The 15,539-nt window shown below is 38.1% G+C and overlaps 1 protein-coding gene and 1 non-coding gene across 2 annotated transcripts in view; one reads left to right on the top strand and one right to left on the bottom strand.

Moving 5' to 3' along the window:
* ADGRG7 (adhesion G protein-coupled receptor G7) overlaps positions 1 to 15,539 on the bottom strand; it is a 73,610-nt gene that overhangs the window by 22,674 nt on the left and 35,397 nt on the right. The window lies entirely within an intron of this gene.
* On the top strand, positions 13,077 to 13,209 carry LOC126026358 (small nucleolar RNA SNORA51). The gene has a single exon (XR_007501649.1). It is a non-coding gene; the product is annotated as a small nucleolar RNA SNORA51 (small nucleolar RNA).

The raw sequence follows: 15,539 nt of genomic DNA, 5'->3' as shown, positions 1-15,539 counted from the left end.
TATATATAGAGAAGAGACTTAAGAATAGATATCCAGCGTCTCCGAGGCTTCTGGCCTGCTGACGGTAGGGGACCCCCCCCCCCCGCCTCCACCCTATCGCATCCCTAAGGCTTCCGGGGCTGGCAGACAGTTGGGGACCTTCCTCTGTCTTGCCCCTGCACCACCAGGTCTCTGTGCCCCTGGGAGGGGATAGGAACTGCAGGTGAAAGGGGCTTCCGGCAGAGTCCTGGAGGGGGCGGAGCTCCGCTGACTTCCACATAGGGGAGGAGGACTAGGGAGCCAGGCTCAACAGTGCCCTCCACCATTGTGGCCAGGTGCGGTACTGCACTGGCTGGCAACAAGAGAAGGCAGCAACTAATCAGGCTCCGCTAAAGGGCACTCTAGAGGCCAAACCTCAGCCAGCCCACCCAACAGTCCCACCCAGAGCTGCAATCCAGAGAAGGGACCCAGCCCCATACCACAGGGAGCAAAACCAGGCTGAAATCGGAAGGCACTGCTATCCAACCCACATGGAGGACCCTAACAGCTGCAGATACAGAGAGAGCTCCTACTAAGTTCCCAAGTCCAAAAAAACCACAGATCCAAGAGATGAAGATTTAAAAGCAGACATGAGAAAGGAAATGCAAGCCCTGGTACAGGAAATGAGAGAATCACTAGTCACCGAGTACAAGAAATCCATGGAGGAACAAAGTAGCCAAATTAAAGAAGATCTGATACAAAACATGAGAGACTTCATACAAAAGCAATTAAAGGAATTAACAGACACCGTAAAAAGCCAGATGAGCAGAATCACAGAGATGGAGAAGCACATAGTAGTACTTGAAGGAAAACTGAAAATCAAAAATGACCAGAAAACCAATAAGGAATTAAGAGACAAGGCACTGGAAGGAAAAGTTCAGTACTTAATGAACAAAGACAAAAGAAATAATCTAAGAATTGTAGGTATACCAGAAGGGGAGAAAACAGGGAAAGGGGAAGAACAAGTAGTTAGGGAAATAATAGCAGAAAACTTTACCACCCTTAGGATAGAAGACTCCATGCAAATCCAGGAAGTGGAAAGAGTTCCTAATAAAATAGACCCTAATAAACCAACACCAAGACATATAATAATCCGAATGGCAAAAAAAGAGAGAAAGATGAACTCCTGAAAGCAATAAGGGAAAAAGGAACCTCAAGTACAAAGAAAGGGACATAAGAATCAAACCAAATCTCCCATTTGAAACAATTCAAGCAAGAAGACAGTGGAATGAAATATTTAGATGACTCAATGAAAGAAATTTTCAGCCTAGGGTACAATACCCAGCAAAACTCCCATTCATATGGGATGGTAGCCTAAAAACATTCTCAAACAAAAACAATTTTCATTATTTGTGCAAACAAAACCGATTCTAAATGACCTACTCAGAGACGAACTACACAATCCAAACCCCTGATCGTAACAACAACAACAACCACCCTACAGAACATAACTGCACAACAGCCCTCTCTATCGATAATCTCCCTAAATGTTAATGGACTAAACTCTCCCATTAAAAGACACATAGTAGAGAACTGGATTAGAAAACATAAACCGGACTTCTGCTGCCTGCAAGAAACACACTTACAAGTACAGGACAGGCATAGGCTTAGAATAAAAGGGTGGAAATCAATCTTTCAGGCCAATGGAAAACAAACAAGAGCAGGGACAGCAATTCTTATATCAGACCAAATTCTATTTAGCCTCGAGAAAGTGATCAGAGACAAAGAGGGTCATTACATACTAATCAGGAGTACACTAGATCAAGAGGTTCTAACCCTGATCAATATTTATGCACCTAATGTTGAGTCAGCAAAATATGTGAGGCTGTTGCTCACTAACCTAGAGAAACACATGAAGGGAAATGTGATAATAGTAGGAGACCTTAATACTCCACTATCACTACTGGACAGATCCACCAAACAGAAAAATAGCAAAGAAATAAGAGCCCTAAATGAAAAGTTAGAAGTCTAGAGTTAATAGATTATATAGGGCCCTCTACCCCCAGAAAACAGAATACACATTCTTCTCAAGCCCTCATGGAACATTCTCCAGAATAGACCATGTATTAGGATATAAATCTAACCTATATAAGACCACAAGTGTAAGGATCATTAGAAGCACCCCATCAGATCACTATGCAACAGAGGTCAAAATTGACTGCAAGAAGAAGCAATGGAGAAAAACTAGCACTTGGAGATTAAACAACATGCTGCTCAATAACAGCTGGATCAAAGAGCAACTCAAGGAAGAAATAAAAAGATTCCTTGAGACAAATGATAACAAAGAGAAAACTTGTCAAAATTTGTGGGACACAGCAAAAGCAGTAACTAGGGGGGAAACTCATAGCAATATAGGCCTATATCAAGATAGAGGAAAATGAAAAAATCAACTGTTTAAAGCAGGGTTCCTCAAACTTTTTAAACAGGGGGCCAGTTCACTGTCCCTCAGACCACTGGAGGATCTGACTATAGTAAAAACAAAACTTATGAATGAATTATTATGCACACTGCATATATCTTATTTTGCAACAAAGAAACAAAACAGATACAAATGCAATATGTGGCCTGCAGGCCATAGTTTGAGGACCACTGGTTAAAGGATTATCTCAAGGAATTGGAACAACAGCAGCAAAGAAATCCAACCACAATCAGAAGGCAAGAAATAATAAAAACCAGAGCAGAAATAAACAACATAGAAACTAAGAAAACAATACAAAAAAATCAATGAGACCAGGTATCCCTCCCAGCCCCACTATATTCCTTTAATTATGTCTTTTATTTAATCCTTTTTTTTTTAAGAAACTCTTTTTTCTTTAGATATGTCCGAGCATATATATTTTTAGCTTTTGTCATGGGTCTGTTTTCTTCTCTCTTCACCCACAAATCCACCAGCAATATAATGTAGCACCACTTCTTCCTGCAAAGGCATATTAAAAGTAGGGGAAATTTTACATGTAAAAACAAGCTCTTATCTACTACGGATAAGAACTTATACTTTTATACAACACAGGGACATCTCTCACCCTGAATGTATGTCATGGGGAACCAACCTAGACTCCAGGGAAATAGGTGCCGACTGTCCAGCCTTGACTCCTGGATCCCAGACATAGAAACAACAGAGTTCTCCACAACAGCTCCAGGAACCAAGTCCCCTCCAAGGCATTCATAATACTGCTCTGACGCCAATGTATGCCAGTTATAAATTGATAACCTGACAGCGAAGAAATGGGAACAACTAGATCTAAGAGCAAGTTATCCTTCTTCACCAGCCAACAATAAGACAAAATCAGAAGACATGTCACCATTTGATCTGTGCAAAGACCAAGATTGCTATATACAGATGACTGGTTGTTACAACCAGGACTAGACAGTACACATCCCGGGACCAACAACAACAACAACAACAAGCTCTAACCTAACTTTTGGTCTGCAATCTGTTCAACAAACAAGATCTCCAATTCCAGAGGTCTGACTGAGACAACCGCAAGTGAACGGGTCTTCCAGAAACATAACGAAAAACTCTGTCCCAGCTCCATCCTATGAGCAACATAATGACCAAGAACACCAACTACAGAAGATGGATTAAAATGACACTGAAGAAATAGAACTGCTAGAACAACAAAGAAAGCCTTTATCATAAGCTCCATTCCTTGAGCTGCAAGTCACCAAGATCTCTAGATACAGAGGACTGATTTTACCATCCAAAAGCACCGAGGGGAGAGTAAATGATCAGGGATGGAGAAACCCTGTATCTCCTAGGCCAAGGAAATTCCCTCTATAATATCCCCAATAATTACTGTGCCTATGCAGGGGGAAAAAGAAAAAAGAAGGGGGCGGGAAGCACAAAATAATTGTTTTTCCACATATATATTAATTGATTGATTGTTTTTTTGACGTCTTTATTTTGGTATAGATATTAAAATTGATGTCTCCTTTTTTATTTTTTATTATTTTAGCTTATCTTTCTCTTTCTCTTTGCACTCCAGCATGATTTGAATTCAGAACCGAGACTATTGTGTGGTGCTTCTTTTTATTGCTATAGGGTTCACTGGATATTTAATTTGATATTTATTTTTGTATTGTTATGGTGTTTCAATTACCTTTTTCATGTCCTTTCTCTTACTGAGGCTGATAGCCACTAGAAGGACTCCACCCAATATCATCATATTTTTTTAAATGTATTTACTTATTTTTTATTAAAAATTTTTTCTTGCTAAATCTTTACCCCATTCTATTGCCTTTCTTTCCTGCAAACAAAACCACATAACTCGATTTATCTATGTTAGCCTCTCAAATAGAGGGAGAAACAAGGGAGGGCACCAGGACCAAACAGATGTATGATCACTGATAGTATGCTAGACAAAGAGGGAACCATCTACTCTAGCAGCCTGAGGGGTGATGGTGGGGGATATGGGTTGCAGAAAGGGAACGGGGAAGTGGGGAGAACAAATTTGGTGGTGAGTATTCCCCTGATTCAATGTTAATATGTACCTAAAATACTAATGTGAAAGATATGTAAGCCACTATGATCAAAATAAAAAAATAGATATCCAACTAGTTCAGTTTAGAAAACATTCTTTTCCACAGCATCTAAAATCAAAAATTTTAATTACATTAAATTAATATGAATTTCAGATATCCATTTATTATTGTCATGTAAATAAAACACATGCAGTATATCTAAAGTAGCTCACAAAACAAAATACAAATATTTTATAGATACATAAAAATTCTCTATATTTCTGTTCATTTTTAATGACATTTTTTTTTTTTTAGTTTTTGGGCAACACCCAGCAGTGCTCAGGGGTTACTTCTGGCTGTCTGCTCAGAAATAGTTAGTGGCAGGCATGGGGGACCATATGGAACGCTGGGATTCGAACCAATCACCTTAGGTCCTGGGTAGGCTGCTTGCAAGGCAAACGCCGCTGTGTGACATTTCACTTTTTATGGACTAAAGTCATATTTATACCAATACTTAAGTATGTATTCTTAGGAAGCTAGATTCCAAGTAAGCAAGTAATCTTAGAAATCTAAATAGGTAATAATAATAGTTGTCACTAGATAAGTAGGCTATGTATAACCATTTTTGTTTATATGTACTTTCTTTTTGGCCACATCCTGTGACGCTCAGGGGTTACTTCTGGATATGTGCTCAGAAATCACTCTTGGCAAAAAAAAAAATCACTCTTGGCTTGGAGAATCATATAGTATGCCAAGAGGATTGAACTGCATTCTGTCCTAGGTTAGGCGCTTGCAAGGCAAAAGCCCTACAGATTGTACCACCTCCTCAGCCCCTATATGTACTTTCTAATACTTTAACTTTAGAAAGTAATATATGCTATTTATTAAAAATAAAAAACAGGGGGACAGAAAGATAGCACAGTGATAAGGAGTTTGCCTTACATAAGGCCAACCCAGAATGGGTACCGGTTTGAGTCTGGGCATCACATATGGTCCCCCAAGCCTGCCAGAAGTGATTTGTGTGTGCATAGCTAGAAGTAACAGCTGAGCATTACCGGTGTAACCCAAAAACAAAACAAAACAAAAAGCTGCAGGGTCTGAGCAATAGCATAGTAGGTAGGGTGTTTGTTTTGCATGTAGCCAACCTAGGTTCGATTCCTGGCAGTAAAAATAAAGCAATAAAACTGTTCTCCCCCAAATGTAAAGTAGTCTTTTGCACCACTTTGGTCCTTTAAAAACTTCGCTAACTCATTTTATTTCTTTTATTTTTTTAATTAATTTATTTTTTTTAAATGTTTGTCCTACATATACATTTGTGGGCACATACACTTTTATTTCCTTTTTTTTTTAATCGTTTTTGGGTATGCGACCTATTTCTGTTACCCACTCTGTCCACCCCAAATACACCGACAATATAATGGAGCACCACTTCCCCATGCAAAGGCACACTAAATAAAGGGGAAATCTTACATACCAAAAAAAAAAAAAAAAAAAAAAAAGAGCTCTTATCTACTAGAGATAGGAACTCATAGTTATTTACAATACAGGGATATCTCCAACCTTGAAAATATGTCATGTGGAATCAACTTAGACCTCAGGTAATTAGATACCATTCATCCAGCCTTGAACCCTGGATCCCAGACATAGAAACGGCACAGCTCTTCACAACAGCTGCAAGAAACAAACTCCATCTGGGACAGCCTTAATACTGCAGGGTCAACAACAAGGGCCAGCTCTAACATGATATCCCGACAATGAGGAAAATGTGAACAACTTGACCTTAGAGCAGTTTAGCCTACCTTACCAGCTAACGACAAGACAAAACCAGAAGACGTGGCACCCTTTGGTAGGTCCAAAAGCCAAGATCGTGATTTACAGATGACTGGCTGCTAGAACCACGACCAGACTGTATACATATTGGGACCAATAAAAAAGCCCTAGTCTAGGGTTTGAGCTAAGACCTGCACAATAAGCATGATCCCCAGTTCCAAAGGTCCGGCAGAGACAATTGTAACGGAAAGGGGCTTCTGGAAGCACAAAGAAAGACGCTATCCTAGATGCCATCCTAGGTTCAGTGCAAAGACCAAGATCACCAACCACAGAAGATGGATTAAAATGGCACTGAGGTAACAGAACCTCTAGATTCACAAAGACTGACTTCACCATAAGTCCCACCTCAGGATCTGTATAGATACTGAGACCTCTAAACACAGAGCTCTGACGGTATCACCCTGGACAGAGCAGAAGTCTTCCACACACCAAAACAAAACAAAACAAAACAAAACAACAACAACAACAAAACACCACCGGGAGAGTAATGATCCTGAGCAAAGACTAGAGCTGATCCCATGACAGTATACTCCAAGGACGGAGAAACCCCATATTGCATAGGGCAAGTGAATTCCTTTTCGAATGACCCCAATATTTACTGTGCCAGGGCAGGAGGGAAAAAAACAAAAATACAAAAAACACAAAACCTTGGATATTTATTTATATATATATATATCTTACCTTCATTTATTATTGTTATTATTATTTTTATTTACCTAGCTATTTTGGTCGATTTCTCTGTTTGGATGTGATTATTGAAATTGTTGTCCCCAATTATTCTTATTTTTTTTTCTCTCTTCCTTTCTCTTCTTTCGTTTTGTGCTACGCCATGTTTCTTATTTCAAGACCACGGCGTGTTTTTTTGTTTGTTTGTTTGTTTTTGTTTGTTTTGTTGTTTTGTTTTTATCTGTTATTTGTGGTGCTTATCGATATAGCTGGAGTCCTCACTGGATATTTGACACTTCTTTTGGTACTGGTGGAGTGTTTCACCTTCTTTTTCTCATTCATTTCCCAAATCGATGATGAGAACCTCTAGAAGGATTCTGCCCATTTTCGGGGTATTAGACTCTTACACCAGTTTATTTATTTTCTCTTTTTCAGACAAAACCACACAACTTGAACTAGCTAGCCCTGCCCCCACTTAGAGGGGGAAACAAGGGAGGCATCAAGACCAAACTGATGCAAGACTACTAAGTAGTAGGTTAGATACAGAGGGGACCACATATTCTAGCCGCCCTGGGGGTGAGGGAAGAGGAAATGGGAGGTAGGACAAAAACGGATGGGTAGGGAGGACAATTTGGAGATGGGAATCCCCCCTGATTTTATGTAAATATGTACCTAAATATTATTGTCAACAATATGTAAGCCACTATGATCAAAATAAAAATTATATTAAAAAAATAAAAATAAAAATTATCTTTCAAAAAAAACCCTGGAAATTGAGGGGCTGAAGCAGCAAAAATAAAAGCAATAACACTGGAAATTGATGGGCTGGGCTCAGCAGTAGGGTGTTTGCCTTGCAAGGGGCTGACCTATGACAGATCACAGTTAGATCCCCTCACTTCCTATATGGTCCCCCAAGCCAGGAGCGATTTCTGAGCTCATAGCCAGGAATAACCCCTGAGCATCACTGAGTGTGACCCCAAAACAAAACAACACAAAACAAAACAAAAACTCTGGAAATTGAGCTCCATATGATATAGCCATGCCAGTCCTAGGGATATAGTCTAGGTAGGAACACAAAAATACAATTCAAAAATCACTTCCTCACACCTATATTTGTTACAGCACTATTTACAATAGTCAGACTCTGAAAAAAACCAAGATGCCCTTCAACAGATGAATGGCTAAATAAACTGTGGTACATATATACAATGGAATATTATACAGCCATCAGGAGAGATGAAGTCATGAAATTTTCCTATATATGGATGGACATGAAAGCTATTATACTGAGTGGAAATAAGTCAGAGGGAGAAAGATACACACAGAATAGTCTCACTCTCCTATGGGTTTTAAGAAAAATTAAAGAAATTATTGTAATAATGCCCAGAGACAATAAAGATGAGGGCCAGAAGGGCCGGCTCATAATATGAAGCTCAGCACAAAGAGTGGTGCATGCATTTAGGAAATAACTACACTAACAACTAGCATGACAATGTCAATGAGTGATAGAAGTAGAATGCCTTTGATTCCCTTCTCTTGTCGGATTGCTATTGCTAGGACTTCTAAGGTTATATTGAATAAAAGTGGAGAGAGTGGACAGCCTTGGCTAGTTCCTGACCTTAGTGGGAATGCTTCTAGTTTCTCGCCATTAAGTATAATGTTGGCTGTAGGCTTTTCATAAATAGCTGTAACTATCTTAAGGAAGGTGCCTTCTAACCCTATTTTGCTGAGTGTCTTTAACATGAACGGATGTTGGATTTTGTCAAACGCCTTCTCTGCATCGATTGATATGATCATGTGGTTTTTGTCCTTCATGTTGTTGATGTGGTGTATAATGTTGATTGATTTGTGTATGTTGAACCAACCTTGCATTCCTGGGATGAATCCCACTTGATCGTGATGTATGATCTTTTTGATGAGGTGTTGGATTCGGTTTGCTAAGATTTTGTTAAGTATCTTTGCATCAATGTTCATTAGTGAGATTGGTCTGTAGTTTTCTTTTTTGGTGGTGTCTTTGCCTTCTTTAGGAATGAGTGTGATATTAGCCTCATAAAATGAGTTGGGGAGGATTCCTGTTTTTTTCTATGGTTTTGAAAAGCCTATGGAACAGTGGTAATAAGTCTTCTTGAAATGTTTGATAGAATTCATCTGTAAATCCATCTGGGCCTGGGCATTTGTTCTTAGGGAGTCTTTTAATTACGTCTTCAATTTCCTCTGAAGTGACTGGACTGTTTAGAGTTTCTAGGTCTTCCTTTTCCAGTCTTGGAAGAGGGTGTTTGTCCAAGAATCTGTCGATTTTCTGGTGGGTTCTCTAGCCTAGTTGAATATAGTTGTTCATAATATGATCTCATGATATGTTGTATTTCTTGGGGTTCTGTTGTAATCTCTCCCCTTTCATTCGTGATCCTAGTGATTTGGGTGTTTTCCCTCTTTTTTTTTGGTAAGTTTTGCCAATGGTTTGTCTATCTTATTTATTTTTTCGAAAAACCAACTCCTGGTCTCATTGATTTTTTGTATTGTTTTCTTAGTCTCTATGTTGTTTATTTCTGCTCTGGTTTTTATGATTTCTTGCCTTCTGGTTGTGGTTGGATTTCTCTGTTGCTGTTGTTCCAATTCTTTGAGGTGATCTTTTAAACTGTTGGTTTTGTTATTTTCCTGTTTCTTAACATAGGCCTGTAATGCTATGAGTTTCCCCCTAAGTACTGCTTTTGCTGTATCCCATAAATTCTGACATGTTGTCTCTGCATTGTCATTCATCTCAAGGAATCTTTTTATTTCCTCCTTGAGTTGTTCTTTGATCCAGCTGTTGTTAAGCAGTATGTTGTTCAATCTCCAGGTATTAGTTTTCCTCCATTGCTTCTTCTTGACATCAATTATAAGCTCTGTTGCATAGTGATCTGAAAGGGTACTTCTAATGATCCTTACCTTTGTGGTCTTATATAGGTTGGCTTTGTATCCTAAGACATGGTTGGTTCAACATACGCAAATCAATCAACATTATACACCACAAGGTTGGTTCAACATACGCAAATCAATCAACATTATACACCACATCAACAACATGAAGGACAAAAACCACATGATCATATCAATCGATGCAGAGAAGGCATTTGACAAAATCCAACATCCGTTCATGTTAAAGACTCTCAGCAAAATAGGGTTAGAAGGCACCTTCCTTAAGATAGTTACAGCTATTTATGAAAAGCCTACAGCCAACATTATACTTAATGGCGAGAAACTAGAAGCATTCCCACTAAGGTCAGGAACTAGGCAAGGCTGTCCACTCTCTCCACTCTTATTCAATATAACCTTAGAAGTCCTAGCAATAGCAATCCGACAAGAGAAGGGAATCAAAGGAATTCAAGTAGGGAAAGAGGAACACAAGCTAGCTCTATTTGCTGATGATATGATGATATACATCAAAAACCCTAAAGAATCCACAGAAAAACTCCTAGAAACAATCAACCAATACAGTAAAGTGGCTGGATACAAAGTCAATACACAAAAGACAGTAGCGTTTTTATATACAAACAATGAAGTTGAGGAGAGAGAGATTAAAAATACAATTCCATTTAAGATAGTATCAAAAAATATCAAATACCTAGGAATCAACTTTACAAGAGAAGTGAAAGATCTATACCAGGGAAACTTCAAAACACTTCAGAAAGAAATTGAAGACGATCTAAAGAAATGGAAGAACATCCCATCCTCATGGATAGGTAGAATTAACATAGTCAAAATGACTATTTTACCCAAACTGCTATATAGATTTAATGCAATTCCTATCCAAATCCAGACACAATTCTTTAAAGAAATAGAACAATCAATTATAAAATTCATTTGGAACCATAAAAGACCCAGGATAGCTAAACACATTCTGAAAAATGAGAAGTTGGGAGGCATCTCCTTACCTAACTTGAAACTATACTATAAAGCCATAGTATTAAAAACAGCATGGTACTGGAACAGAGACAGGACCTCAGACCAGTGGATTAGAACAGAATTCCCAGACATAAACCCCCAGATATATAGACAACTAATATTTGATAAAAGAGGCAAGAATATGAAATGGAATAAAGAAAGCCTATTCAACAAATGGTGTTGGTACAACTGGAAACTCATATGCACGAAAGTGAAAATCGACCCATATCTCACTCCTTTTACAAAAGTCAACTCAAAATGGATCAAAGATCTGGAAATCAGACCTGAATCTATAAAGATTATCGAGAATAAAATAGGCAGAACACTCGAAGACCTTTATATCAAAAGGGTCTTTGAGAATGGAGCACCAATGGCAAAAACGTTAGCATCAACTATAAACAAATGGGACTATATCAAACTAAAAAGCTTCTGCATGGCAAAAGAAACCCTACTTAATGCAAGAAGACAGCTAACAGAATGGGAAAAAATTTTTTCACTTGATATATCAGATAAAGGGCTGATATCTAGAACATACAAAGCGCTCAGAAACCTGAGCCCTTCAAAACCAAACGAAGCCATAAAAAATGGGGAGACGAAATGAATAGACATTTCTCTGAGGAAGAGAGAAGGATGGCCAACAAACACATGAAAACATGCTCACCTTCACTCATCATCAGGGAGATCCAAATCAAGACAACAATGAGATACCACCTCACACCAGTGAGGTTGGCTCACATCAAAAATACTGGGAACAACCTTTGTTGGAGAGGATGTGGTATGAAAGGAACTCTCATTCATTGCTGGTGGGAATGCCCCTTGGTCCGACATCTATGGAGAAAAGTCTGGAGAGTGCTCAAAGAACTCAGAATTGAGCTGCCATTTGACCCAGCAATTGCTCTCCTAGGCATATATCCCCAAGATGGAAGGACATTCATTCCAAAATACGTATGCACCCCACTATTTATTGCAGCACTCAGTATAATAGCCAAATCTTGGAACCAACCTTGATGTCCAACAACAGATGAATGGATCATTAAGATGTGGTACATATATACAATGGAATATTACATGGCAGTTAGAAATGATACAATCACAGACTTTGCAGCAACGTGGATGGACCTAGATCATGTTATGTTAAACGAAGTAAGTCAGAAGACAAAAGAAAAACACAGAATGGTAGCACTATTCTGAAACACCTAGAACATATAAAAAAAAATGACAGTGAAGAGGCATAACTGCTAGAACCACAAAGAAAGACTTCATAAACTCCATTCCCTGATCTGCACAGCCACCAAGATCTCTAGAAACAGGTCTGATTTTACCATCCAAGATAAAGCAGAAGTCTTCTACACACCACGAAAGTAGCAAGAGGAGAATAAATGATCATGCAAGGAGCCTAGAGTTAATACCATGACAGTATACTTCAGGGGTGGAGTAACCCTGTATCTCCTAGATCAAGGGAATTCCCTCTACAATAACCCCAATAGTTTCTGTGCCTATGCAGGGGGATAAAGAAAAGGAGAAAAAAAACACAAAACAATCATTTTCCCACGTTTAGTTATCGATTGATCTATTTTTTTAGACGTCTTTATTTTGGTGTGGAGATTACGGTTGATGTCTCCAATATTATTTTATTTTATTTTGTTTTGTCTTTTTTTTTTCTTTTTGCACTTGAGTATGATTTGATTTCAGAACCGAGACTACTGTGTGGTGCCTGTCTTTATTGCTGTAGTGCTTATCGGTTATTTAATTTGATATTTTTTTTGTATTGTTGTGGTATTTTAATTACTTTTTTTACATCCTCTCTCAAACTGAAGTTGGAAGCCTCTAGACAGGACTCTGCCTATTTTCAGCATATTTGATTTTTGATTGGGAAGAGGACATATTAGGTGATGGGTATTCCCCTGATTTAATGTGAATATGTATCCAAAATACTATAGTGAAAGATATGTAAGCCATTATGAAAAAAAATTGTGTTTTTTTTTAATCAGAAATTTTTTTTGACTTACACGTATTATTATTATATCAATTATATTATATGTTATGTTATGTCATTATATTATGTTATATTAGTTTATCTCATTATGTTAATCAATTTTGTCCTTTAAATAAATTCTTATTTAAAAAAAACTTTAGTTTGCCCTGAAGAAAAAAAATAAAATAAATAAAAGATAAGATAAGGCCTCCCAATTCTTACCACAGGCTGTGTTCTTTACACTGGCTGTATAGAAAGAGGAGGTACAGTAAAGGCACCCCATATACACCTCAACACAGGCCCCTTGCCGGGTATGTATTGTGAACTGGGGGACAAAAAAAAAAAAAAAAAAAGAAGTAGAATGCTTGTTTAGAATGCAGGCATGGGTGGGGAGGGTGGGAAGGGGGCATTGGTAGTGGGAATGTTGCATTTGGTGAAGGGGGATATTCTGTTTATGACTGAATCCCAACTACAATCATGCTTGTAATCATAGTGATTAAATAAAGATTAAAAAATAAAAACAAAAATAAACAAAAATAAAAGCTATAAAACAATCATTTTATGTATTGCCAATATCTCATAGCACACTCTACTCTTGAAATATTATTTTTACACAACTTTGACTCTCATCTTGAAATGACCATTTTAAAAATGTTTCTTCTTTATAAAAATAATATTGTGATTTGTTAACATTATAAAGTTATTCTTGAATTACTGAATTAAGATATACAAATTTTATATATTTGTGTTTAGAAAGTGAACTTTATCCTTTATATAAGTATACATTGCTTATTCAGAAAGAAAATGAAAATAAAATACTTTATTTTTAATAAAAATGTTTAATTTTATGTTACTTTCTACATGATAAATATAATACATAGATCTTCAGATCTTATAAATTATTTATTCATTCACTCAGATCCTTGTGAGCGACCGAGCACCCACATGTTTAATGGAACTCTGAATGGATTTTCCACCGTCTGATTCAAGCCATAAAAAGTTTGCATAGCCCTGAGCCAAAAGAACTCTGCAAATAAATTTAGCTCACCACAGAGAATCTGGCTTAACTAGATTCCTTAATCTTTCCATGGAACCTGTTTTTGTAACTGCTCTCATACATGTAATTATAGATAGGTTTTTGTAAGGTTTAAACTGTAAGATCTATTAAGGATTTGCTTCCCCTCCCCCCATCCTGCCAGGTTCCTCCTTATCCTTCCCGCCATCAAAATGTGTCTGCTCCCATTGGTTAAAATTGTTGTACCTGTACAAATCTGATTGGTTTAAATTTCAATCCTATGTTGTTCCCCTCCCACTGAAGCAGGGCATAAAAACCCTGCTTGCTCCCTCAATAAAGCTCTTGACAGGAACTCAGCTTGAGCGCTTTATTAACTTCTGCGGCTTAATTTTCTAGGTGTTCACAAAAGAGCTTAACACTTGCGAATTATTTGTATTCGCCTTCTACCTTCTGTCCTGGTTGAGAGAAAGCTGCTGGCCGGAAATCTCTCCCATTAAAGGGCAGAAGCGAAGGCGGGTGCAGATCCTTTCTTTACATTCATTTTTATCAGCCTTTTGAAAATCATCATAAACCAAAACAACTTTCTTTTTTCTTTTTTTTTTTTTTGGTTTTTGGCCACGCCCAGCGGTGCTCAGGGGTTACTCCTGGCTGTCTGCTCAGAAATAGCTCCTGGCAGGCACGGGGGAACTTATGGGACACCGGGATTCGAACCAACCACCTTAGGTCCTGGATCGGCTGCTTGCAAGGCAAACACCATTGTGCTATCTCTCCGGGCCCCCAGAACAATTTTCTAATATGAGATGGTAGGCACTGAGGCAGATTCAGATTAATGAGAAGAAATATCTGAAAGTCTGACTTCAAAAAGAATAGACAAAATAAGTATGGCAATATAATTTATGTTATTTACCAAGCATAATAATTTTTCCAGCTATTCAACAATTGCACAGCTAATCTATGTCCTAAGATTCTTATCTTAAAATAAGAATTATTATAATAATGAAGAATAAGATGACAATGAAGAAGAAGAAGAAGAAGAAGAAGAAGAAGAAGAAGAAGAAGAAGAAGAAGAAGAAGAAGAAGAAGAAGAAGAAGAAGAAGAAGAAGAAGAAGAAGAAGAAGAAGAAGAAGAGATTAAAGGAGGCTGGGGATAAGGAGGAGGTTGGAGGGTTGGAGGACTGGAGGGTAACAGGAAATTGATGATGGAAAATGAAGACAGAGATAGTGTTAGAACATTGTATGACTAAAAAAAATGGGGGGGGGAGATTTGGGACACATCCAACAGAGCTCAGGGGTTACTCCTGGCTCTAAGCTCAGAAATCGCTTCTAAGCACAATGATTACAAGCATGTTTGTAGTTGGGTTTCAGTTATAAACAGAATACCCCCCATCACCAGTGCAGCATTCCCACCACCAATGCCCCCCTCCTCTCCCACACCTCATGTATTTGTGACAGGCATTCTACTTCTCTCATTTTTAACATTATCAACAACTTTTAAACTCTTATCTCATGATGATTAAAATTTTTAAAGCAATTCTCTTAATAACAATTAGAAAAAGGGGCCGGCGAGGTGGCGCTAGAGGTAAGGTGTCTGACTTGCAAGCGCTAGCCAAGGAAGGACTGCGGTTCGATCCCCAGGCGTCCCATATGATCCCC

Source organism: Suncus etruscus, chromosome 13 (genome assembly GCF_024139225.1).
Source record: "Suncus etruscus isolate mSunEtr1 chromosome 13, mSunEtr1.pri.cur, whole genome shotgun sequence".
NCBI classification, from domain to species: domain Eukaryota; kingdom Metazoa; phylum Chordata; class Mammalia; order Eulipotyphla; family Soricidae; genus Suncus; species Suncus etruscus.
This window is presented reverse-complemented; position numbering and strand designations above follow the sequence as displayed.